This window comes from Vombatus ursinus, unplaced genomic scaffold (assembly GCF_900497805.2).
Source record: "Vombatus ursinus unplaced genomic scaffold, bare-nosed wombat genome assembly UNPS02014792.1, whole genome shotgun sequence".
Taxonomy (NCBI): domain Eukaryota; kingdom Metazoa; phylum Chordata; class Mammalia; order Diprotodontia; family Vombatidae; genus Vombatus; species Vombatus ursinus.
Window position 1 is genome coordinate 1,842,339 of NW_020954570.1, and position 25,257 is coordinate 1,867,595.

The 25,257-nt window shown below is 36.2% G+C and overlaps 1 pseudogene; it reads left to right on the forward strand.

Moving 5' to 3' along the window:
* The first annotated feature begins 22,191 nt into the window (after positions 1-22,191).
* Positions 22,192-24,464, forward strand: LOC114048276 (annotated as a pseudogene).
* Positions 24,465-25,257: the final 793 nt, after the last annotated feature.

The following is a 25,257-nucleotide window of genomic DNA, read 5'->3' on the forward strand; positions in this document are numbered from 1 at the left end:
AAAGGAATACAAGAGAGGACAACTGCTTAGGAATATAAATATATGCATGTGAAGGACAAATTGGAAAGAGAGAAGCAAAAGCAATAATATCAAAAGAACACATGATCTCAGAGGAAGGAAAACATTGATCTCAAAAGGCAGGATGCATAAAGACAACTTAAGGATCACAAATTTCCGAGAAGAACATTATGAGTTAAAAAATCTGAAATGGGGAATGATATGGGAAATCTCATTTCAGTGGTGGGAAGTGGTTCCCCTGAAGAATACTTTTATGGGGGAGAGATATAACATGTAATGAGAGATGGGAGTCTTACAATAGGTATCATCTGCAGGGATTTGATACTGAGAGTGACCACTACCTCTGGGAAAATGTTGTGCCTTTATGGACAATATGTTGTCTCAGGAGGAGAATTAGAGCTCCCACAGAAAACTGGCGTCTAAAAGTATACATAGATATGGACACTAAGAAGAGATTTTATAGCAAATAAGAAAGTAAACCATGGAAAAAAGTTGGAGGGGGTAAAAAAGGACCACACAAACAGGGTCGAAGGAAAATTTCTACTATGGGGCAATGCTTCTATCTTCTCTATCTGGGAAGATAGAGAATTGATATTTCAAAGAGTAAGGCATAATCGAAAAAAGGAGGGAGGAGGCAGATTCAATAAAGCAAAGACAGAAATTATTTAGAAGAGATAACTCGGAACTGGTACTTCTTTAGAAGTTTTATTCCACAAGGAATACAAGAGACTGCAGAGTGAATGAATAAGTACAAGGCCCACGAATCAAAAAAAGAAGTTTAGAATAGACAGGAAGGGAAGAGAGTTAATGAAGAGAATAAAGAAAATAATTTTTTCCCCTAAAAATGTGCAGAAAATGAAAAAAAAAGTAACAAATAGGGGAAGAGAAGAAGAAGGATTTTACTTAACTACTCAACTAAGAGAAAAAAAGGAGGGGAAGTGTTAGATAATTATCTATAAAAGGAAGAAAGAAAAAAACAGCTTAAATAAAACTCCAAAACTAAATAAAGGGGTAACAAGTAGGAGTAGGCAGAAGAACTAGAGGGACAAGAAGCCCATGGCATAGTGTTGCCTTTAAATAGATTAAGCAAAAATATTGTGTTTGTCCTTTGTTCTTGAAGAGGACCATGACATTAGGGAGATGATGACATGACTTGCAATTGACTTTGTTTTCAGTGAGGGAGGGCTGTGCAAGGTCACCAGCCTCACTTGCTCCTCCAGAACCATCTGGGTCCAGTGGCCAGATGTTCATTAAGACAACTGGAGATAATCACTCAGGAAGCAAAAATAACTGCAGAGACAAAGCACTGTTTTTATGGAGGAAGAACCCCTCTTCTTTGGTATGAATTCTAATTCATACCAAAAAACAGAGAAAAGTGGAGAAAAATATAAGCGTAACTCTCATAACTTTAAATATGATTAAATTAAACAGGCCAATAAAATAAATAACATATTAGATTAGAATACAAAACCTCATAATCAATTACTTGCAAGAAACACACTTTAAAAGTGAAGACATACAGAATAAATGTGAGGGGCTAGAACAGAATTTACTATGCATTAAGTGAACCAAATTATCAACAATACCCTAAAAAAACATTAAGAAGAAAGCTCCTATATTTAACAATATTTTAGTAGCATTTTTTTTGGTAGCAGAGAACTGGAAACAAAGTAGATGCCCACTGATTAGGGAATGGCTAACAAATCGTGGTATAAAAAATGTTGAAAATGATGAACCCAGAAAAACATGGAAAGACTTACATGAACTGATGAAGAATGAAGTAAGCAGAGACAAGAAAACAGGTGGGTTTCTGATAATAGTCTGGTTCCAGAACAGTTTCTTGGTTGAATTCTTCATGGACATAATAGGACTAAATGTTTGTATATTTGCTTAATTAATTTATTAAATATATTTTTGCTCCAAAGACTGGGAAAAGCTTTTATTTATTTGAAATTTAATTAGAGGTACTTTCATAACATATATCCTAGGACATGTTGGGTTAGGTAAATATTAAAACAGTGCTTAAGAGCTAGTGTGTGCTAAATTTTGCACATTTTCCTTGTGTAACTGTTGCTATAGCTATTTTTTTCCTATGGTAACTAGGCAAACAGAATTCTATTTTTCATGATAGCATATGATTCTAGAGGGCTAATGTATTTTTTTGGACTATGACATCTTTAGAATCATTCTAGTTACCTGTTTTAAATTTTTTTATTCCAGGTAAAAAAAAAACACATGTACAAGTTTTCAACAGTTATATTCCAGAATTATCAAGTGCTTTGAGATCTCTAGTTGACAAGGGTAGAGGAGGATGGTGCTAGGAGGAATACCAGATGCTTAGTTCCCAGAGGTTTGAAGTTTTTAATCATGAAAAATAGACATCTTCTGTTGAATATAAAGTGAATATTGTCACTCCCAATTTAGCGTTGTCACTGTGTTTACAAGTTCTGTGTTGCCCATCACAAGTAGCACTTTTTAAAAATGTTCCCACTTCTAGGCCCTTCTAAACTATTTTTTCTCATTTGTATTTACATTTTTTCTGCTATTCCTGTGCAGTTCTCCAAACCCTTACTTTACTGTTGAGAAGTGTTTGAGGATTCTTTATTCAGTAAGACTATCCACAAGAGTTATAAGGGAGAAGAAAAAGACACTGCTGGAATAGTAATGGCCCATTAACACCCATTCTGACTTCATTTGCAGTGACAAATTGTTCTAGTTTCCTGACTCTTCCCTTGTACTAGGATCTCTGTTTCTATTCTTTACAATGTCTCATGTTTGTACATTAATATAGCTGAAATCAAAGTGATATAAATGATTCCTAATAGCCCAAGATACTTTTACCAAGATAATGGTAGTCACAAAAACATGTAAAAATTGTCAGCTAGCATCAGGCAAGGAAAGCCAGCTAAGTATGACATGAATTTAAAGAACAGAACTCCTGAGAAGGACAAATGTATGTTCTTACTGGGGTTTCCATAATCCCCAGGATAAAGACAATTTGCAGTCATTGTTTATGTCTGATCCAAATGTTGTTAATATGATTTCACCATTATTATTTTGACATTTATTAAGGTTTATAAAGGGCTATCGCTACCCTGTGAAGAAAGAACATGTATAATAAATGTACAATTCTCCTATTGAAAATGCCATCTCTGAATTAATAATAAAGGCATATATATGTATACATATATATGTATCATTTGTTCTATAGCATTAGTTAGATTGAGGCTATTACACCAAGAATAGAATGGAAGATGAAAGGGGGGAAGGCAAGTGCTTTTAACTCAGGCAAACCCTGTCACCTTGCACATTTGCCTAAATGTAGAAACCACTCAACTTACCATGCTGGCTTGGTTGTTGCAACATCCCAGACATAAAAATCCCTGGCAGCTTTAACTCATAAATCATATTGGGCTTTTCCTGACTTCCCTTACCTCTTATCTGCTTAGTGAGCATTTGGGGGTTGGAGGAAGGGAGTTTATAGAGATGAGCTGCTGATGGCCCTGAATAACTATCCTTTCCACTTTGATCTTAGTCATCTGTAACTAAACACTGTTTACTAAGAAATTTTCCTCATATCACCCAGTTCATTTAAAGAATTAATTCCCTGTCTACCTTCCTCCTTCCTTACCTTTCCTTCTCAAATACCACTCCTTGCTAACACAGACACACACACACACACACACACACACACACACACACACACACAAACAATATTATGGGAAGTAGTGCATTGGAAAACATGGTTTAGATTTGGGAAATGAAAGCGATTCAAGGCTTGTTGACTATTCAGCAGCTCTATATCTCTATAGTATTCATACCTCATTAATAATTGCTTCCAGAACTGAATTATAAAGTGATGAACAAGATGATAACCTAACAGTATGGAAAAAAGAAATCATGAATGTTTTAATGAACTGGAAATAACTTTTCATTCTCTGGACTTTGCCACCATGACTTAACTGCCTTTGCCATCTTCATAACCTTCTTCTCCTATTGGTGAATTCTTCCTGGAACCACTATTTTGATAAAAAGATCCAGACTAACCATGCTTTATTCTTTGAACTTTATCACAGTATCCCCACATGGGTATCTTAACCTCTGCCCTTGCTTTTCAACTCTTTTTTATGTTTTGTCTTCCCCCATTAGAATGTAAGATCTTGAGGGCAGGTATTGTCAGTTTGTTTTTGTTTATATTTGTACACTCCCTCCCTCCCAAAAAACAAAACAAAACAACCCAGCACAGTGGTTGGTACATGGTTTAAGTGCTTAATACATGCTTCTTGACTAACAACTAGTGAATGATGTGGGAGAAATTTCAGAATTAATTGTCTGTATTTCATTAGACTATTGAGTAGTTAGAGCATACATCAAAAATCAGCGTTATATTAGGAGAAACGAGAATGATGAGAAGAAAGGACTCCATACAATTGCCACAGTTTCAACCTAATCCAATCAAATGAACTGCTGAAAAAATTAGAAATGAAAAATGAAAATATATTGACATTGACTATTACTTTTTTCCTGAAAAAGTTTGCGTAATATAAAATAGTTGCTACACTGATATATGAAGCAACCAGATATGTTAGCCAGAAACTGTTGATCACTTTGCCAAGTGAAGAGAGATAACAGGCAAGGGTCGCACTTAATTAGAATACAAACTCATTTGTATAAGTTTATGGAAGAGCATAGTGGAAGAATATGAGCAACATGTCTGCAGAAAGCTTGTTGTAACTAAGTGGGGGACAACAAGTGGCTTTAAACTGAATAGTTTTGTCAATATTTCTCTACTGCTCTATTTTTATCATTATTGACATTATCTCTTACATCAGATCCATAATCACCGTAAAGATTTAGGCCTAACTTAAACACGCAGCACTTTAAAGCAGTATTTTCTTCTACCTTCATCATGCTTCATTATGGCATGAAAACTCTTGAAAGCTGTGCCATCAGAGCAGAGGCTCTACTAGGTTAAATCATGCTGGAAACAATGAAAGTATTGTCCTAGTAGCAGACCATGTCTGCTTTCTGAGGACTAGCCTAGCTAAGGATGGAGAGGCTTAGCACCTGTAAGTTGTCCAATTGGTGATGCATTAAGGCATCCCACAGGATAGACAATATCAATTCCTTCACTGAAGTTCTCACCTTTCTGGCCTCAAATATGTTAAATGAGGAAATAAAAATGGCACTTGAGAAAACTAAGCCATGAAGGGTGACTGGAACAGACTGAGAAAACATTGAGGAAATTTATCATAATGGTTTCACAGTTTTGAAAGTATTAAGGGATTGCTTAGAAGACATTTCAGGCAAAAGAAGGTACCAAAGGAATAGAAAAGAAAATAACAGATGACATTATATCCCAAACAATGGACTTATGATCTCATTGATGTGAGAATTCCCTCATCCATGCTTATCAATAAATGCTTATTTATGTTTATTGTTCATTGTGATTATGATTAAACAGGCCAATAAACAATTTATTATTGTTTATTTATGGAATGACTTTTCTTAAAATCAGATTAGCCAATGATTTATCTGTTTTATTGCTTTTTCAAAAAAATCCTTCTAGTTTATTTGTTAGTTCAGTGGTTTTTTACTTTCAATTTTATTTTCTCCTTTGACTTTCAGGATTTCTATTTTGTGTTTTATTTTTTTGGGTTTCTAGTTATCATTTTTAGTTGCATGCCCAATTAGTTGATTTGCTCTTTCTCTCTTTTATTTAAATGTTTAGAGATATAGGTTTTCTCCTAAGTAGTACTCTCACTGCATCCCACAAATATTGGTTAACTCATTGTTGCCATTATCTTTAATGAAATTATTGTTTCTGTGATTTATTCTTCGACTCATTCATCCTTTAGGATTAGGTTAGTTTCTAATTAATTTCTAATCTAGGCTTCAAATATACTTTGTTGAATGTAATTTTATTGAATTATAATCAGAAAAATACGCATTTAACATTTCTGTTTTTTTTTTGCATTTGTTTGTAAGTATTTCATGGCCTAATATATGATCAATTTTTGTGAAGGTGACATTCACAGTTGAGAAATAAGCATACTCTTTTCTATTCCCACTCAGTGTTCTCCAGAGGTCTGCTGTATCAAACTTTTCTAAAATTCTATTCATCTCCTTAGCTTGTTTTTTTGTTTATTTTATAGTTAAATTTATTTATGTCTGAGAGGGGTAAGTTGAGATTCCTCCATTAATATATTCCCTTCTGCAATTTGTCTTGTGTTCAATCTGTATTTCTTCTTTGAGGTGTTGCTTGTGGATATTTTTAAGTCATTATGTTTTTTTTTGATTTTGGATCTCGAGCTTCCCTGTCACCACATAGCTTTTTATAGTCATTTACTTTTTGTTTGTTTGCTTGCTCATTTTTCCAGTCCACTTCTCGACTTTAGACTTCATGTTTCATTTGGCTTTGTTCACCTCTCAAGTGATGTCTGACCTGATCTTCTGTCTTTTATGTCCTTCTGCTTTCACAGCTCAGTTCTGGAGCCGGTAAGTTTTTATTGCTTCCGAAGTGGTGTGATCCTGGAGGAGGTTTGTTCATTGCCCTCCTGGTTTTATTGACCTGGTTTGGGCTTGTCGGTTTGCGTGTGGCTGAGTTTTTGCAGACCGCTGCTGGACTCTGCTATAGTTTGCCTGCTGGGAGCTTGTGTAGGTTCAGAGTGAGTGAACTGCTGGTTCCTCTTTGGTTTTGGTCCCCTGCCCTGGTTTATTCCACTGTAGACTTACGAGCAAGACTAAAGGTTAGTACTGGGTCCCCACTCTGTTCCTGGGCTCAGAGCCACACAGCCGTGCTTCTGGAACTTGCTCCTTGTTTTTTACACAGGAAGGACTCCCTGCTCCCTCACTACCATGACCGTTCCAATCTGCCATGGAGAACCAGGTGATGGGCAGCAGAGCTGTCAGATGGTACCTGTTTTTGTTTTCAGAGTTAGGACAAGAGTCCCCTGGGATCTCTTTCTACCCCAGTGTTCAGTCCTTTTATTGTCCTTGGGTTCTGGATCTGCTACTGTGCCACCAGAATTAGCTGCTGCTACTGCTTTACTGAGCTCCTACCCAGTCCCAAATACCATATCCATAGATCTGCACCCCTCTATAGATGACCATCTGGCTCAGCATTTGCTTTATTCAAGACCTTACCTCATGGTGTGTACTATCACCCAGACTGATATCTATCTCTTCCATGATTTCATAGTCAAAAAGACCTAGAAGCTACTATCATTCAGGCTTGCCAGTTTTCTACTCTAGAAGTGTCAAATAACCACAACCAGCCAACAAACCTCCTGAATGCTATTCAAACAAGATTAAAATGTAATTGGAAAATGTTTAACAAAAAATAAGTAAAAATGCAATACAACATAAATAATGTTAATTTGTGGTTTTCTAAGTCAATATGTAGTTACAGAGATCATTTCTCTTTGATTTTGATGCCACTGGTCTACTCCTTGTGGAGAACTGAGAACTATATATAACTGCTAACAATCCATCACTCCCACCTCAGACTTCAGCAATAACAGAGCCAATAAGAATTCAAAAGAAACAACAAAGAGCAATGGGAAGAGGGAAGGAGGTGGCAATTACTAGGAAAGCTATTGTAGAAATGAACCTAAGATAAAATTCTAAAAGTTGAAACACCTGAAAGAAGAATAGATTGGTTAGGAGAAGACTGAGAGTGAATGAATAGCTTATAAAAATGGAAGAAGGACATACCAAACTGAATTCTGATTGGGGAAAGCTCCGAAAAAGTCACAATGAATCGTTTTCTAGGCCAAAGTTGTTCTTGTTCATCCTTTGTTTTTGAAGAGGACCAATGTCATCAGGAGGGTGATATCTTGATTTGCAAGTGAATTGGATTTAAGTGAGGCAGGGCTGTGCAAAGGCATCAGCCTCATCCAGTGGCAACACATAGGTCAGCACAACTTGCAAAGAGAGTTTACAATCTCAGAGAGACTGGAGCTCAGAAGAGAGAATAGGGCTGGTTGACATAATAATTTTAGAGTTGTTTACATAAAAATAATTGAACTCATAGCTAATATCACTGAGAGAAGGTGAATGGGTGGCAAGAAAGACAGAAAGGTTGTTCAATTATTTTAGCTGTGTCTAACTTTTCGTGACCCCATTTGGGATTTTCTTGGCAAAGATACTGCGATGGTTTGCCATTTCCTTCTCCAGATCATTTTTTTACAGATGAGGAACTGAAGCAAACAGGGTTAAGTGACTTACCCAGAGTCACACAGCTAGTTAGTGTCTGAGACCAGGTTTGAACTTAGGAAGATAATCTTCCTGATGCCAGGCCCAGCACTCTATCCACTGTACTACCTAGCTACCTAGGATTTAAGAGGTAAGCAAATATGGATAAAGGGAGGACTAAGCTGTGGCAAGACAGAGTAATGATGAGAAGAGTCTTTAGCTCTAAGTGTACAGTTTAGGCAAAGTCCCAAGAAAAGGGCAGTTTTTTACCCAACATCCCTTCCATAGATATCTGTTTTTCTGCAGATACTATAATATGATATGCTATTTCCTTATACAAATATTTCCAATAAATTGAATTTTCTCAAACACAAAGGAGCCAAGGGTTAGCTAGAGATAAATGTACTATTAGACACAAAACCCAGCCTCTACTAGGTGTTGGGAATTTTTGTTAATTGGAGGCTTAGCAGTTGTAACTGAGCTCATAACTTTTCACATAAAATAAGCCTCTAAAGCCAAAGGCAACCAAGTGTATTTCTTAGGGACCATTACATTGCCGCCTAGGCTTAAAATGAGCTAATTTTTATGACAGTGTATTACGCTTTGATATAAGTAACTTTGATATCTTCACTCAGAAGACGAGAAATATTGTTCCTGTAAAATTCTGAATGTTAAACATTCAAGATTATATTTTTGGAGAGGCAGTAATGTTGCTTACTTCCCTCCTTCTTTTCTCCTTTTTAACCGTAATCCTTCTTCTCCACCCTGACCCCTAATTTTTCCTTCATTCCCCCATTCCTCACTGTCCCCACACACTTTTCCAGCTGAATTGATCAAAACCCTTAGGCTGAAAAATGGAATATTATGTTGATATGCTCAAATAAAAGAATTATCAGTTTCGTCGAAAGATTCTGATGACAGCGTTAGAGACATGACTTCTCTCTTACAGACGTCCTTATCAGACACCCATATGGGTAACAGATGAATTAAAACTCAAGAATGGGGACATTGGTATCTAAAAAACTGAATCGACATTCAGTAGGTGCAGATCCCAACTGCACAGGGCTTTATTTCCAAACTCTACTGGCAAGGTCTTTTTTTTTTCTTCTCCCCACTACCTCCATGGTAATGGCATATTTTCCCTTTCACTCCAGATGGAAACGCTTTTGCATTCAAATGAGAAGCTTTAGATTTGACACAAAATTGGCTACATAGAGCAAGATTATTATATTTTTCCAAACAGTACTTAAGTGCATTTGACTGTGCATCCTCATCTAAAATGAAGATTATTGTGCAATAGCTTCATTACACTTCAATGTACTATACATATCTCTTGTAACTCTAGCACACGTCAATTTGTCTCATGATCAGGACTTATGGACATTTACCAAATGCCAGATCCACAATTTCATTTTTGATATATTTTACCCAGAAATAATGAAAATTGCAGAACAATGAATAAGCATTCTTCAAGTAATTTGAACAATGTCATATTTCTTTTGCCTTGATGGGTTAGATGGCAGTGGATATTGAGTCAATAATTTGTGATGTAATCTATTTATTCAGATCTTGAAGGTGAGACTTGGCTAAAATATTTTTATTTGGTGCAGAAAACTAAGCTATAAGTAAAATTGGGAAATCTCAATAACCTTTAACTCTGTTTCCATCTCTTCAGATGATGCTGTTAATTTCAAACATGCACTATGGGAAAACACATGGACATTGAATAGAATCATAGTCTTGGTTATTTCAAGTGTACAATATACAAAGTGAGATTTAAAGGAAAAAGAGGTGCAGATCTGTAACACTGACTTCCCAAGGGAAGTGGAACCAAGATGGTGAAGTAGCAGGAAGCTATGCTCCTCAACCCAACTCTACAAAGATCTAGAAAATGCACCAGACCCAGTCCTGATCAGGAAGTTCATGCAAAAAGTCATGAGTCATATTTACAACCCAGTTTGGCATAGAGAGACAGGCAGAGAGGTCTTTGGATACTGGGAATGGCTTCTGGCCAAGGATGTCCTATGGGGAACATTCCAGCATATAGGAGCTGAGTCAATCAGTCAATAAGCATTTTTTAAGTGCCTTCTATGTGCCAAGTCATTTAGGATACAAGAAAAGCCAAGAGACAATCTCTATCTTCAAGGAGCTCACAATCTAAAGGAAGAGAAAAGCAAACAAATATATACAATTTATTTATTTATTTTTTTGGACATGAGGTGGGAATTCATTTTGGTTGAGTATGTCTTTTTAACTGGTTTTTGTTTTTCTTGCTTTCTCAATAGTTGTTGTTGGATGGGAGGAAGAGAAGACAGATTTTCATTTGAAAAAAAAAGACATTTAAAAATTAAGAAAATTAAAAAGATAATGAATTGCCAAGTCTAGGCTTCATTGCCTGCACTGGCAAGTTATTTCATGCCTTATTATGGTATAGGGGTAGCCTTGTATTCTCAAAGGTTGTAATGGTGGCCTATAACCTCCTACCATTCATGCCAAGCTAGAAAGTCTTTGAATATGATCCTGCTGATGAATTATGTATCTCTAGCCTTTATGGGTTTGACTAAATAAGGAGAGGCTCATCAGTAGGTTGGCATAGGTTGATGAACTTCTGGCAGCAGCAAATCACAAGGGCCATTTATTAAGTTACGGAGGGGATTGATCTGTACCTGTGGAGGAAGTACCCACATTAGTAAAATTACAGATAATTGAAGTCTTGACATATTTTGCTTCTTGTTTCTCACATGCAAAGTTGAATAGTATTTGGAAGGTAGGATAGTATGGTAGTGGACAAAACAGTGACCTGTTAGCCATACATTATTGTCCCATTTTCCAGTCTCCTATTAGTTTAAAGAACATAATACTACCCATCAATATCTTCCCTATTTAGCATTTTGAAAGAATAAAAGGAGCTAATTTAATTAATGTTCCAAAGACAATAAAGCACTCCTAGGTATAGGATAGTCACTTTGGATGGTACCTTAACCCTAGGCCTCTTACTGTGTTGAGACAATAACTTGGGAGATGGCTCCTTGTAAAAGATCTTCCTCGTACCCATGAAATAGCTTATTCACTTAGCCATATTAAATGCATGTCAGGTAATGGATTATTAAACGAATGTCATAGTATTAGCATTTTAAATTATGAATATATGCTTTATTACCATAGGCTGTGCTTTTTTTTTCCACTGAAAAGGAATTCTTTCTTTTCTTACCTTTTATCCAACATCAGGTAATTTAAAAAACCTAGTAACACATATTGCAATTTAATTGGATAATATTCTTCAGGGTCGAGAAACTATCGATATTTATTGAATACTGACTATAAATAAACTCATTAGAGTAATTAGATTTGTCAGTAAAATTGGGAAATAGCTAAATTTTATGACTAGATTAAAGAGGCAATACCACTCTAGAGAAATAATTTCTGACTCAATATAATAGGTACAGATTGTATCGTATTCTTAATGGGAAAATTTGATCCCATGAATGAAATAAACTCCTATATTGCTTTCAGAAACACCTTGACATTGAGGTCAATTGATCAACTAATCGATCAACACTAATTTAGTAAGCATCCACTATGTGCAAGGCCCTGTGCTAGGTCAATAAATAAGTCTATTCTAAAGCACACCTGGTAAAAAAAAAAAGGTAAATGTAATGTGAAAATGTATAAATAAAATATATACACAGAGAGACTATGTCCTTCCTATTGCTACTGTTTGCCACCGAATTTGTGTGGAAGATATATATATGGTTGAACAAATTAGGTGCAATATATATGACTATAGAAAGACCAAACCAAACCATACTGTACCCAGTATTTTTCTATTAATCTTTTTCAAGAGTCATGATAACTTAAAAATTAAATTTTCCTCCCCATCTCCAATAAATTTTACACTCACGGAGAGAGGGTCTTAAATTATGTATGTCTTTGTTTCCTGAGTACCTAGAACAGTGCATGCATATACTAGATGCTAAATAAATGGTAATTTAATCTAATTTCTTAAGAAAAAAGTGAACCCATTCTCTACTTCCATCCCTATCTTGAGTCCCTGACATAACCAGATAACCTTGAAAAACAGATTCAGGATTTTTGGCCTATAATTATTATGTATATCCTCCATTGTTGTCTTTCCCTATATTTCTGGAAGTAACAGATTAGGGAAGTTTATGGGCTTGCATTTTTTCCTGGAAGAAAAAAATGGTGGCATCAGTAGAATAGTGCTTACGTTGTATGGGTGGTGAAATGATGTGGTTATTTTCATTTCCATGAAACTGTCTCTAAGAATATAGGGTGGAGATTTCTTTTTGAGTATTGGTTTGGGAGAAAACAAGGAAGAAGACAGCATAACTCAACGACCTTCAACCCTTAACAAACAACCCTTAACAAACAAAGTAATGGTTATCACTTTGCTTTTCACCTAAGGATGAAAAAACCCAGATGAAACATGTACCCTGCTTTGTTGTAACTTTTATCCAAAATAAAAAAAGAAATTAATATCAATAAGATTCTTTCTCATTTAGGTCAGAAACTCCAGTCAGGATAGAGTCTTGACAATTTTTAAACAAACAGAGGATCCTAACCTATGTTCCTTTCATTATCTATCTCTTTCCTCTAACTGTTTCTCCCACTTTCACCACTCTCATAAATAATGAAACAAGAAAATCAAATTATCTGTGATCAATCACTTCTTTATCTAGTCAGCATTTAATCTAATTAAACATAAAAGTAACAGACTATAAATAACAGAGAAGCACTGGATTTAAAAAACCCTCTTCTGATAGAAGAAAGTATAGGGTGGACAGGAAAAAAAAATGGTACTCTATCAATTCTCTACAGTTTTGCACCAATTGGATATGCCTCTTACTCTTGGTGCATTTATCCCTACTGGCCATGGTTGGTGATGGTGGTGACAGCACCCAGTTGCTCTCAACATCAACCACTCTGGCCACAGTCCTTCTCTCCACCTCCCATTCTGTCCTCTTGTTCTTAGTTGCCTAATTCTTAATCAAATCATTTATTTCATGGCTCCTCCTAATCCAGTGGCCCAGTGAACATGTTTCTCTAGAAATAGCACTAGTGTGAGAGGAAATAATAATTTCTGTTCAAGATTGCATCTTGTAGAAACTCACGCAGCTAGGTAATGCAGACTTTTTTCTTCTTATAGAAAAATTCATCTTCAGTGACTTATTGTACCACTTTTAGTTTGACAGTTGATTATGAGGAAGATCCTATAATAATGTAATATTAGACAGGTAAGTTGGTTGTAGAAGGCTTAAGAGATAGGGCCTGCGCATAGTACAGAGTAATAAAGAAGATAGACCTGGGTAGGGCACTGAAATGGGGTGGTGCTCTGAGCAACCAAGGGGGCAGCATGAAGGCATAGGAAGCTCAGATTTGCCTTTTTTCAATCTCTCCTTCCATTGCATTGAATTCCACACTCTGGGGCAAAGCAGAACGAATTTAATCTCTCTTTGTGGAATCTAGACCTTCAAATACTTGTAGACAACTCTCATGACCCTTATGCAAAACCTTTTAGTAACCAGGATAAAAATAGCTAGTTCCTTCAAACAATCCTTATAAGAGATAGTCCTGAGACTTTTCACCATACTCTTTACCCTTTTCTATACACACACTCCATTTTATTAATGTCATTACTAATGTGTTGTACACAGAACTGAACACAGTACTCCAGATATAATCTGAGTAGGGAAGAATTCAAAAGAATTTTCACCTTCCTCTTGAGCATTATTCTTTTCTTTATACATTCTAACATTTTTTGGTTGCTATATTACATTATACACTCATATGGAATTCAGTAAAACCTCTAGATCTTTTTCAAATCAATTTCCCTTATTTCCCCATCATGCATTTGTGACATTGATTTCTCAAACACAAATTTAAGATTTTACATTTATCTCTATTAATTTATTTTATTAGATGACTTGGCCCAATATTATAGCCTGTTGTAATCTTTTTTAAATCCTGACTGTCATCTACCATGTTAGCTATCTTTCCTAATTTTGTGTCATCCACAAATTTGACAAGCATTCCATTTATGCTTTTATCTAAGTCACTGACAAAACTATTAAATAACCACATGTGGACGACCACAGATTTTTGCGTATTCCACAAGAAACTTCCTTCCAAATTGACATTGAACCATTGATGACTATTTTTTAGTCAGTCAGTTTAAACTACTAAATCTGGTTGTCATCTCATTTGATCCACACAAATAGCATGAGAAATTCCCACTGTTTCTTTTTTCACTGACTTCTCAACCCTTCTCAGTCTGGTTTCTAGTCTCATCATTCAACTGAATCTGCTTTCTTTAAAGTTCTTGATGGCTTCTTCTCAATCCTTGTCCTTCTTAATTTTTCTGATATATTTAATTACTGCTAGCCTTTGCATAGCACTTCAAGGTTTGTGGAGTGCTTTTAACTCATTTGATCCTCCAAACAACCCCTGCGAGAGAGGTGTCATTGTTTTCTACTTTTAGAGATGAGGAAACTGAGGCTCAGAGGGATTAAGTGACTTGCCCAAGGTCACACAGATAGTATCTGAGGCAGGATTTGAACTTGAGTCTTCTTGATTACAAGTTCTGCACTCTATCCATTTTATCACTTAACTGCTTAGTATTTGATACTGTGCATCTCTATGTCCTATATACTCTCTCTTTTGTGTGTGTGTGTGTGTGTGTGTGTGTGTGTGTTGTGCTCTCTTGGTTATCCCCCTGTCTGTCTGACTACTCCTTTTCAGTTTCATTTGCTGGGTCATAATCCACAACATGCCCACACTATGAATGTACTCCAAATCTCCATCTTGGGCCCTTTTCTCTTTATATTTTCTCTCCTGATGATCTCATCTACTTACATGCGTTTAATTATCATTTCTTTGCCAGTATTTCCTAGATCTATATCTGAGAATCTCTCTTGGATTCTAGTCTCATATTCATCAATTCATCTACTGGATATTTCAAGTTGGATATCTAACAGACATCTCAAGCTCAACATGTCCAAAACAGAACTTATTATCTTTTGCAACCCATCCCTCTTCTGTTCCATATTTTCCTGTTTCTGTCAAGGGCACCTCCATGTCTTTGTCATTCAAGTTTAATGCCTTAGCATTATTCTTAACTATTTACTCTCCCTCACTCCATTTATGGAACTGAGGGAGAATTGAAAATAATTGAATAATTATTTGCCAAATCTTGTCATTTCTATCTCTACAACAACTCTTGAAACCATCTCTTTTTCTCTACTCACGTGTTAGGACCTTATCACCTCTCACCTGAGCTATTGCGATAGCCTCTTACTTGTACCCCACCTGAAATCTTTCCACTTTCCTCTGTTCTTCACACTGTTGCCAAAGTGATTTTTTAAAAAAAATGCACGTCTAACCACATCACTTACTTCTTCAGTAAACTCCAGTGTCTTCCTGTGGCCTCTAGAATAAAATAGAAGTTCTTCTGTTTTGCATTTAAAGCCTCTCACAATTTAAAGTTGTATCATACATTCTTTACTTCTTTTTGCTGTTCTCACACATAACACTCCATCATCTTTCTCTGTTGCTTCACACTGATTATCCCCTCTCTGCCCCACCCCATGCCTTGAATGGACTCCTCCAACCCATTTGCTTCTTTCAGATAATTTCACTGCTTCAAAATCAGCTCAAACATCACTTCTAAATGTATCCTTTCCCAATTTTTCCAGCTACTAGAGTGTCTCCCTCCAACCCCCCCACCCCAGAATAAATAAGTATTTATTAGATACTTATTGCACTTTTGTAGTTGTGTGATTTGCTTGAAACAAGTGATAGTTTTGATAAAGTTTCATTTCTTGATGGTATAGGTCAGGTATATGAATACTTCTATTGATATTTGGCTGAATCAGAAAATATGATTTAGACCAGATGAAACCAGATTAAGCTGGTTCTTCTAATTATTCTTGTCAATAGAATGTGCCATATAAGTGCATTTCATTGCTTTCTCTTGTTAGGTTTTTATTCTGTGTTTTTTTTAAGATTGGAAATTAATCTAAGGAAATATGCAAAAAATTATAGCATTTATATGGTACACTTAAGTGACTGTTAGAACTATTGAAGCAGCTCTTGATGTGGGGAAAACAACTATTTCAAGGATCATTGAAGCTCACAATAAAATAGTATTGGTCCCACTGAAATACAAAAGAAAATGTGGTAAAAAATGGCTGCTGCCAAACATCCATCTCAAGAAAAAACAAACTTTCAGAGGGACCTGGAAACTGAAGGGTTGTTATCATTTCGAAATTCTACTTCTTGAAGATCAATCAAAAACAAAGCTGCTAACTTTTGTTATGAAGAATAGTTTTTGTCATGGGTAAGACAATACAAAACATGGAGTACTGAAGAATAAAAAAAAAAGTAATTTTTCCTGATGATATTCATTTGTTTATTCAAACCTATGCCCAAAACAAGTTCTGGAAAAATTTAAACATGTTAATATCTTTATAAGACTATAAAACATTCATCCAGTTTTTTTTTGTAGGGCCTTTAGGTAGAAACATAATTCACTTATTTTTTTTCTTTTCTTCCTTGTTAATATGGATATTTATCAATTTATGTTTGTCAATCAGAACAGCTTTGGCTGCATCCCATTATTTTTTTCAAACCAGTTATTGTTTAATAGATTGTTTTCTAGTTTCCATGTATTTTCATAATTTTGCTCATATTATTGTCATTAAATGTTGATTTATTTTATAGTATGTATAAATCTTTACCTTTTTGAATTTATGTAGAACTTCTTTGTTACCCTGTGTGAGATTAACATTTTGTCAATGTTACATTTATTCTTGAAAATAAATGTGTGTCTTCTACTTTTCCCATTGAATTCACTCATTATGTCTTTTAATTCTAAATTACATCTGTTACTTTAAATTTTAAGTTAGCAAGTAGGTGCTTCAAATCTATGAATTTTTATTAGTAACCATATCTATTTGATTTATCACGTTATGATAGTGGACTGTTGAGGTCCCAACCATTGGATTTTTAAGTATTTCTCCTTGTACAGCCATCAACTTTTCTTGTTTTAAAACTATTCAACTATCTAACTATTGTTTATTTAACTATTCAATTTTTGGTGCCTACAAACTGAGAATAGCTGCAAACGTATTAAGTGTGTTTTCATTCACAATTATTATTATTTTTTTTAATTTGAGGCAATTGGGGTTAAGTGACTTGCCCAGGGTCACACAGTTAGTAAGTGTCAAGTGTTTGGTCTGAGGTTGGATTTGAAGTCAGGTCCTCCTGACTTTAGGGCCGGTGTTCTATCCACTGCGCCACCTCATTCACAATTATTTAATGTTTTTGTTTGTCTCTCATTTTTTCTAACTTAGAAAAAGTAAGTTTTTAAGCATCATAGTTCTAGAGCTAGGAAAGACTTCAGATGACATCTAGTCTAATTCCTTCATTTTACCAATGAGGAAATTGAGGCCCTAAGATATTAGGTGATTTGCCCAGGGTAATACTGTTATTGTCAAAGGTGGGTGAGATTTCAATTTCACTTTTTCAGACAGCATTACTCTCAACTCTACTTTCTCTGGACTTGCACTTGCATTTTATATTTTAGACCAACTTTTAAATTTTATGCTAGCTATAATTTTTTGACTTTAGGCTTGTTTCTTATAAACAATATATTGCTGAGTTTGGTTTCTTCTTTGTTCTTTAATTATTTCTCTTTTGAAAGGGAAATTAAGATAATTTACATTTATGTTTACAAATAACAGATCTGATTTGTTTTCTGTAATTTTCTTATTGTTTGTATCTAAAGGGAGTATACTCTTAATTTGCTAGAGGTATCTTATTTCAGGAATGAAAACTAGTAATTAAAATAGGTTATATTTAAACTGTCAGTTCCAACAGTTCCCTGAGGTTTAATCCCTTATTTTAGTCCAGAGGGAGGAGCTTGGCCTTTGAGATTGTTAGTTCTTTTCTGTCTTTCCCTTTCTGTGTTGTTTCTGAGTTAAGTGCCTTTTTAGTAATGGGTGTGGATGTTTTTAGTGCTTTTTTTCCCTTATGTGTTGATCATAGGCTATCCTGGCTCACTTTTCCAATCCTGACTGGTGCTGGCTGATCAGGTCCCCAGAGGTATGTCTAATTCTTTTCTTCAGTACATTTCTTAATCTGATTTTATCCAATTCTTTGAAACACTTCACTTTTTACTAACTTGATTAATTGGATTATTAGCATTTGATTTATGCTTTTGATTGATTAATTGATTCATAAGAGATGTCTAAGAATTGTCCACCTTTACTCATTTGATTGATTTTATAAATCAAAATAGCATTCTTATCTGAAAAAGTTATCTTGGTTTAGAGTATCTATTTAGTTACATTAATTGGGATTAGGGTGTGGGGCATGCCAAACTATAGTTTTGTTAAACACGTGCATATACTTTATTTTTATACTACATTTATTTTAATTCTTAATAAAGGATAAGAATAGACCTTGAGTTTCCCCTTATTGCCTATTCATTTCACAATCCTTTGACAGCATTCTCCACTATCACTTTCTCCTAATTTACTCTAATCTCCAATGAAGAGATGTCCCATCTCCTCTCAAAGGGTACATGTACTTTAGACACCATCTCCTCTCATCTTCTCAAGTAGACTACTCCCATTGTCATCTCATCTCTTTCTAATTTCCATTCTCTTCCTATTCACCGGTTCTTTCTCTACTCTCTAAGAGCACATTCAAATCTCCCCATCCTTAAAAAAAGTCCTTTTTTGTTGAATCGTTTTTCAGTCATGTTCAACTCTTTGAGATCCCATTTGGGGTTTTCTTGGCAAGGATACTGGAGTGATTTGCCATTTCCTTCTCCAGCTCATTTTACAGATGAGGCAACTGAGGTAAAACAGGGTTAAATGACTTACCCAGGGTCATATAGCTAGTAAGTGTCTGAAGCCAGATTTTAACTCACAAGGAGGAGTCTTCTTCACTTACAAACAAAACTTTATCCTCCTTTGTGGCTTTGCAATGACTGTATCCAATGTCTGGGATTCTTCCTTCCCTTATCTCTCTCTGTATCTTGGAAACTCTCAGTTTCAAGATTCAGATCAAGCACCATCTTCTTTGTGAGCCCCTTCCTGGTATATCATTCCCTTTCTGCTCCCCCAACCATTCTTTCAGCCCAAGCTGCTGCTGCCTTATCTGCTTTTTTTGCATACATACATACATGCATACATACACACATATATGTATATATGTATATATTTAAATGTGATGTCATTTTTTCTTTCTCAGTGCTTGGAGAATTTTTTTCAGTGTCATTGTGGTTCTCGAGGTATAAATTTATGTGTCTTGATGGAACTAATTGTCCTAAATATTCTCTCTATTTGTAGAGTGTTAATTGATCTACTCCACTATGGAAATTTTTTTTCTAATTAGGGCCTCAAATATGATGTCTGACTTATTTTCTTTTTCAGTATATTCTAGGATTATTAATTACATCAATATTTGCACTTCTTTTAAGTCTTTCATTTTTGTATATAGTTCTATTTTATTATTATTTTTATTGACATTTTCTTGATTTAGTTATTGTTAGTTGATGCTTCCAAAGATATTTTTAGACTTTGAGTGTCACTTTGCAGTTTTCTTAATTGTTGTGTCTTTTCTTCTAGTGTTTGTTTAACTGCTTTAGAATCTTGCTTTAATTGCTTTAATGAATTTATCATACACTTTGATTTTTGATGCAGTTCTTCCATGCTATCCATGGAAGTTTCAACCTGAATTTCTGGAGGCATTTTCTATCTTAGTCTTTTCCTGAACAACTTAGTTTTCACTTCTGGCATGGGAGTGATGCAAAGGTTCTATGTGTAAGCTGGGATTGCTATGCCAGGTGCCATGTGGGGAGCTTGGTTTCTGCTCATAAGTCTGGCTGATAGGGGAAAGAGGGAGGCATGGAGTCCTGTTAAATTTCAGTTGGAATAGAGAAAGCAGGAATTTTAGTTTTGTTGGGGACAAAGGTTGGGCTACCAAAGAGAGAGGGCTCCTATTCGAATAGCAGCTCTCTAGAGTACTGGCTGGGCCGCATACTGAGTCTTGGCCCTCAATGGCATTTTCAGTGTGGGGTTGCTATTATTTGACACTTGGATTTGGCAGTGATTGGAAGGCAGGAGAGGGTGGTTTGAGCTTTTCAGTAGAATATTGAGAAATCTTGGCAATTTTCATTCTCTGGCAGTAGTTCAATTTAGAGGGTGGAAGTAGGGTGGCAGAGAGTGCTCCAAACTCAGACAGTCTAGGGCAAATGAAGGCAGGTTCTTCCCCACCTCTCTGATCAGGTCTGTTTGCTTTGGGATGGTAGCAAGACAGTCCCTAGGTTCACCCTGGGACATTGGTTGTGCTCTAGTCACTGGTGATGAGTCAGAGAAGACTTAGCTTAGGCCTGGGTCAGAAAGCCAAGAATTCTAAAGTTTTTCTAGTTGAGTCCATCCACTGGTCAGTCATGAATCAAAATATGTTGAGAGAGAAGGTTGGGATGGGGTGAAACAGAATTCCAAATTCCCTAGGCCTCTAGTTTGATAAATGAGAGACATATGAGAGAGTGGGTATAGATACTCAGGGGACAAAAGCTCCACATGTGTGGCCTGCCAGACTTCAAGGCTTTTGAGGTACCAGCCCCAGAGCACAGCCCGTGAGGCAGCAACAATAGTTATAATCTCTTCTATTTTTTTTTTTCAGATAGCTTTCACTCTTTATTTCTGTTCCTACTTCTTCCCTCATTTTTCTTGTTGGAATGAAGAAAGTTTTGGGTGACACTTTATGCTTAGTGAAGGGGTTTCTGGAGATATCAAACCCCTTGGCTTTCTTAACTGCTCACATATCTTGACCAGAAGTGCTTGAGCTGAATTTTGTGAGAATCTTTTTCGAGGTTAAAGTAATAAGCTGACATTTCTACCTATCTGTTTTGCAAAGATAGTCAATTCTTGATTATGGAAGGAAACACTGATGTGGATAATTAAACATAAATGGATTTTCCCCTGCCCTCTTCCATTATCATGGGTGGTAGTTAGGGCCCTGACTAAAGGTATTTAGCCAAGGTAAAGAGAAACAATACTAGGTTATGTTGAGCAAACCACTTCATCTATCTGAGCCTATTTCTTCTTTTATGAAAGGTAGATAATCTTTAATGTCCTTTTCGGTACTAAAATTCTTTATATTCAATACCCTACAAGTCTTGCATGATATAGGGGAAATTCCGTTGACACTGACATCAGCCGACATGAGTTCAAATCCTGCCTTGGATGCTTAGCTCTGTAACTTTGGGCAGTCACTTAAGCTCCCTGGACCACAGTTTCCTCATCTGTATTTAGCACTCTCTCTGGGGTCACTTTTCCAGAAGTGATTGGGGTTCTCAGAGGGTATGGTCCATTATTTTTCTCAGGGTTTTAGTGGTAACTTAAACCTTGACCTCTAATAGCATTGCTTCTGATCCTTCACCATTATCAATCCGTCAACTAGGATCCATTAACTTTTAGAAAAGGGATTTATTGACAAGGTACAGTAAGACCAGTTGGTTTAAAACATTCTCCCCAAACTGAAGTTACACCTCCTCTTGTACATACAAAGTCCCTCAGGAGAGTGGGCTCAGATTTAACACATAATGGTGGTAAGTCACATATACAGAGAACAAGTGTGGTCATGGAGTACCTATATCTTTTGTCCCTAGAGATTCTTTTCTCTCATTGTGGAGTCGTCTTGAGGCCCTTCTTAGTTATGTTTAGATCTTGGCTGGGTAGGACGTCTTTTGCTGATCCAGGCTGCTTCTGTTGCTGCTGGTGCTCTCCACTCTCCAGACTCCCCCCCTCCATCCCATTTCTGGTCAGATGTTGGGGAGGAAGACATTAAGAGTGGCCCAGATCTCCTGGCGCCCTCTTTCTTGTCCTCTTCTCCCCTCCCCTCTTACTCCTTCCCTGGGAGGACTGACCGGCTGGATCAGCGAAGATGCTGAACTTCTGCATGGTGCCGAACTGCACGCAGAAGAACATGGAGTCTGACCTGGCCTTCTTCAGGTTCCCACAGGACCAGCCTGATGCCAAAAGTGAGTGGAGAATTGTAGAAGAGTTGACTTAGAAGATAAAACGCCTGATCAACTCAATAAGCATTATCGGCTTTGTGCCAAACACTTGAGACATCTATGATCTGTAAAAGTAGCCCTTATAGAACACTTCTCCGAGATAATGCTGTACCAACAATATTTGATCTTACCAGTCATCTGAACAATCCACATAGTAGGCATAGAAAGCGAATAAAGGAGTTGAGTGAAGATGAAATCAAATCTGAAGGAGCGAAAAACTGATGAAACTTCTGAATAAGAACGAACCAATCAAGAAACAAATAACAGCACTAGAGCTTAAAATGCAGTTGCAGAAGGAGGAAGAGAACAGGATGAAGATGAGAAGGAAAACAAAGATTACCTTAAATCTTTGTTTGAAATTTTGATGCTTATGGGTAAACAAAATATAACATTAGATGGCCACAAAACTGATGAAATTCCAGAATGCATATGCCAGATATGCCAGATAACTTCCAAGCTGTACTTCAGCGTAGAATTAATGCCGGTGATGAGGTTTTGTGCAAATGCTTTGAGACAGCAGCAGTCAACATGTTGTTCTACTCTGAAGCAAAAACTAATGCTGGAGCTCTGTGGGAGCTGCACTCCAGAAGAAACGCTCAGGGAAATCTGAGACTCTCACTTCTTTTCCATTGTTACTAATGATGGAGTGGACATAGCTGGAGAGGAGCACTTACCAGTGTTAGGTCTGTGGACGACTTTCATAACTTGAGAGAATTTATAGGTTTTCTTCCATATGAAGCCTATGCTGAAATTTTGGCTGTTAAGTTTCACACCATTATTACTGAAAAATGGGGCCTGGATATGGAGTACTGTGAGGGCTAGGCCTATATTGTCTCCAGTGAGTTTTCTTCAAAGATGGAAGTTGTGGCCATGAGACTTTTGGAGAAATACCCCCAAGCCATTTACATCCTCTACTCCTCCTACGCCTTAAACACATGGCTGGCAAAATCCATTCCTGCGGTGGGAGTGTCTGTTGCTTTGGGAATAACTGAAGAAGTTTATTTTTTTTTTTCGTCAGTCACCACAGTTGCTGGTGGAACTTGCTACTGTTACCTCTGTTCTCTTTCAGAGTAGTGAGGAGAAGGGTAACGACCTAAAGGAGATTTGCTGTTCTCAATGGACAAACAGGCTTGATGCCTTTGGGATTTTGGTGGACCTTTTACAAGCACTTGTTTTATATTTAGATAATATAAACAGTGACACAACTGTTAAGATGGGATAACTTTATTGCTGGACAAGCATTTGTACTTGGTAGTGCATAAGTAGATTTTTATTTCATTGTTACTGTTGTGATTCTTAAAACAAAAACAAAAACAAAAACAAAACAAAAACATTCTCTTTTACCAGAACCTTTGGGAAGAATCTCCAGGGTCAGACCTCTGATGTCTTCTTTGCAGCCAACAATTTGACAGTAGTGTTACATTCTTTAAATGAAGTAATGGAAAATATTGAAGTTTATCATGAATTTTGGTTTGAGGAAGCCACAAATTTGTTGACTAAACTAGATATAGCAATTAAACTCCCTGGAAAATTTTGCAGTTCTCAGGAAGCTAACCTAGAACCTGAAGTGATGTCTGAAAGCTAATACAAAGAGGTACTTAGTGTCCCAACTGTGGAGCTGAAGGATATCTTCTCTGAACAGTACCTCAAAGCACTGAATTTTTTATCTTTAGTGCCCTCTGTCATGAGACAGCTGAAATTTAATACCATGCTGATATGTACAGAAGTGACCTTCCTAATCCAGACACTCTTTCTGTAGAACTCCATTTTTGGAGAATCAAATGGAAATATAGAGGAAAAGATACCGAGCTTCCAGCAACAATTTATGAAGCCCTGCATCTACAAGACATCATATTTTTTTCCTAATGTTTAAGTATTATTTAAAGTCCTCTGCATACTCCCAGTAATGAAGGTTGAGAATGAGAGATATGAAAATGGTCGAAAATGTCTTAAGGCATACCCAAGGGATACTTTGACAGCTCATTGGTCAAATAACTTGGCTTTGCTTAACATGAACTTTGATATAAAACATGACTTAGATTTAATGGTGGACACTTAAATCAAACTATCCATGAGTAAGCTGGACCTCCAAGAAGAAGTTCTTCCCACAAGTAATTCAGATATAACTGAAAATACATAAGGAAATTGACCAAAATAAGTTTTTTCCCTGAATTTACATAGTGGGGGTTGGAAGAGAAGTCCTGAGATATTGATAGGACACTTTTGAAGATAAGTTTGCCTTTGGGTCTCCATTTGGATACATCAGCCACTGTTAATCTGTATGTCAAACTGCTATTCAATGAACTGAAACTCTTTGAAAACTGATCTTCCAAAATGTAGAAATACTACATTTCATTTCTTTGTGATTTCTGCCGGTAGCTACTGCTCTGAAATATTTTAGTTAACTTCATTTCAGACATATAATTTGTGATGCCAGGACTCCAACTATCAGGTTTTGGATTTTTTAGTTATTGTAAAAAAAAGAAAAGTATTGGAAAGAGAAGTGGGAAAAAATTTTGGTTAAAATGAAGCTCACTACTGACCACTGATTCCTATGTGTTTTTTTTTTATTAAATGTTGTACCATTGACAGTAAAAAGATATATTGGAGAAGAGTTTATCCCAAACCATGAACTCATACACATTTTCATGCTGACTCTGACTTCATCAAGTGAATGTAAATGAATGGGTTCACTTACAATTTAAGTGATGGAGCCAGTGTTGTTCCTCATAAATGACTGTCATGGTTTACATTCCTCTGTCGGGGCTCCACAGTAACTGTTTCATGAACTTTTCACAAGTATACAGCACCATTCTGTTCTGTGAACTGGAACCTAATCTCACAAATATTAAAAACAGGAACAAAAACAAACTGATCTTGTTTGTGTTTATTCTGCTTTTTTCCATGCCTCATCTTGACTTGTAAACCTAGCC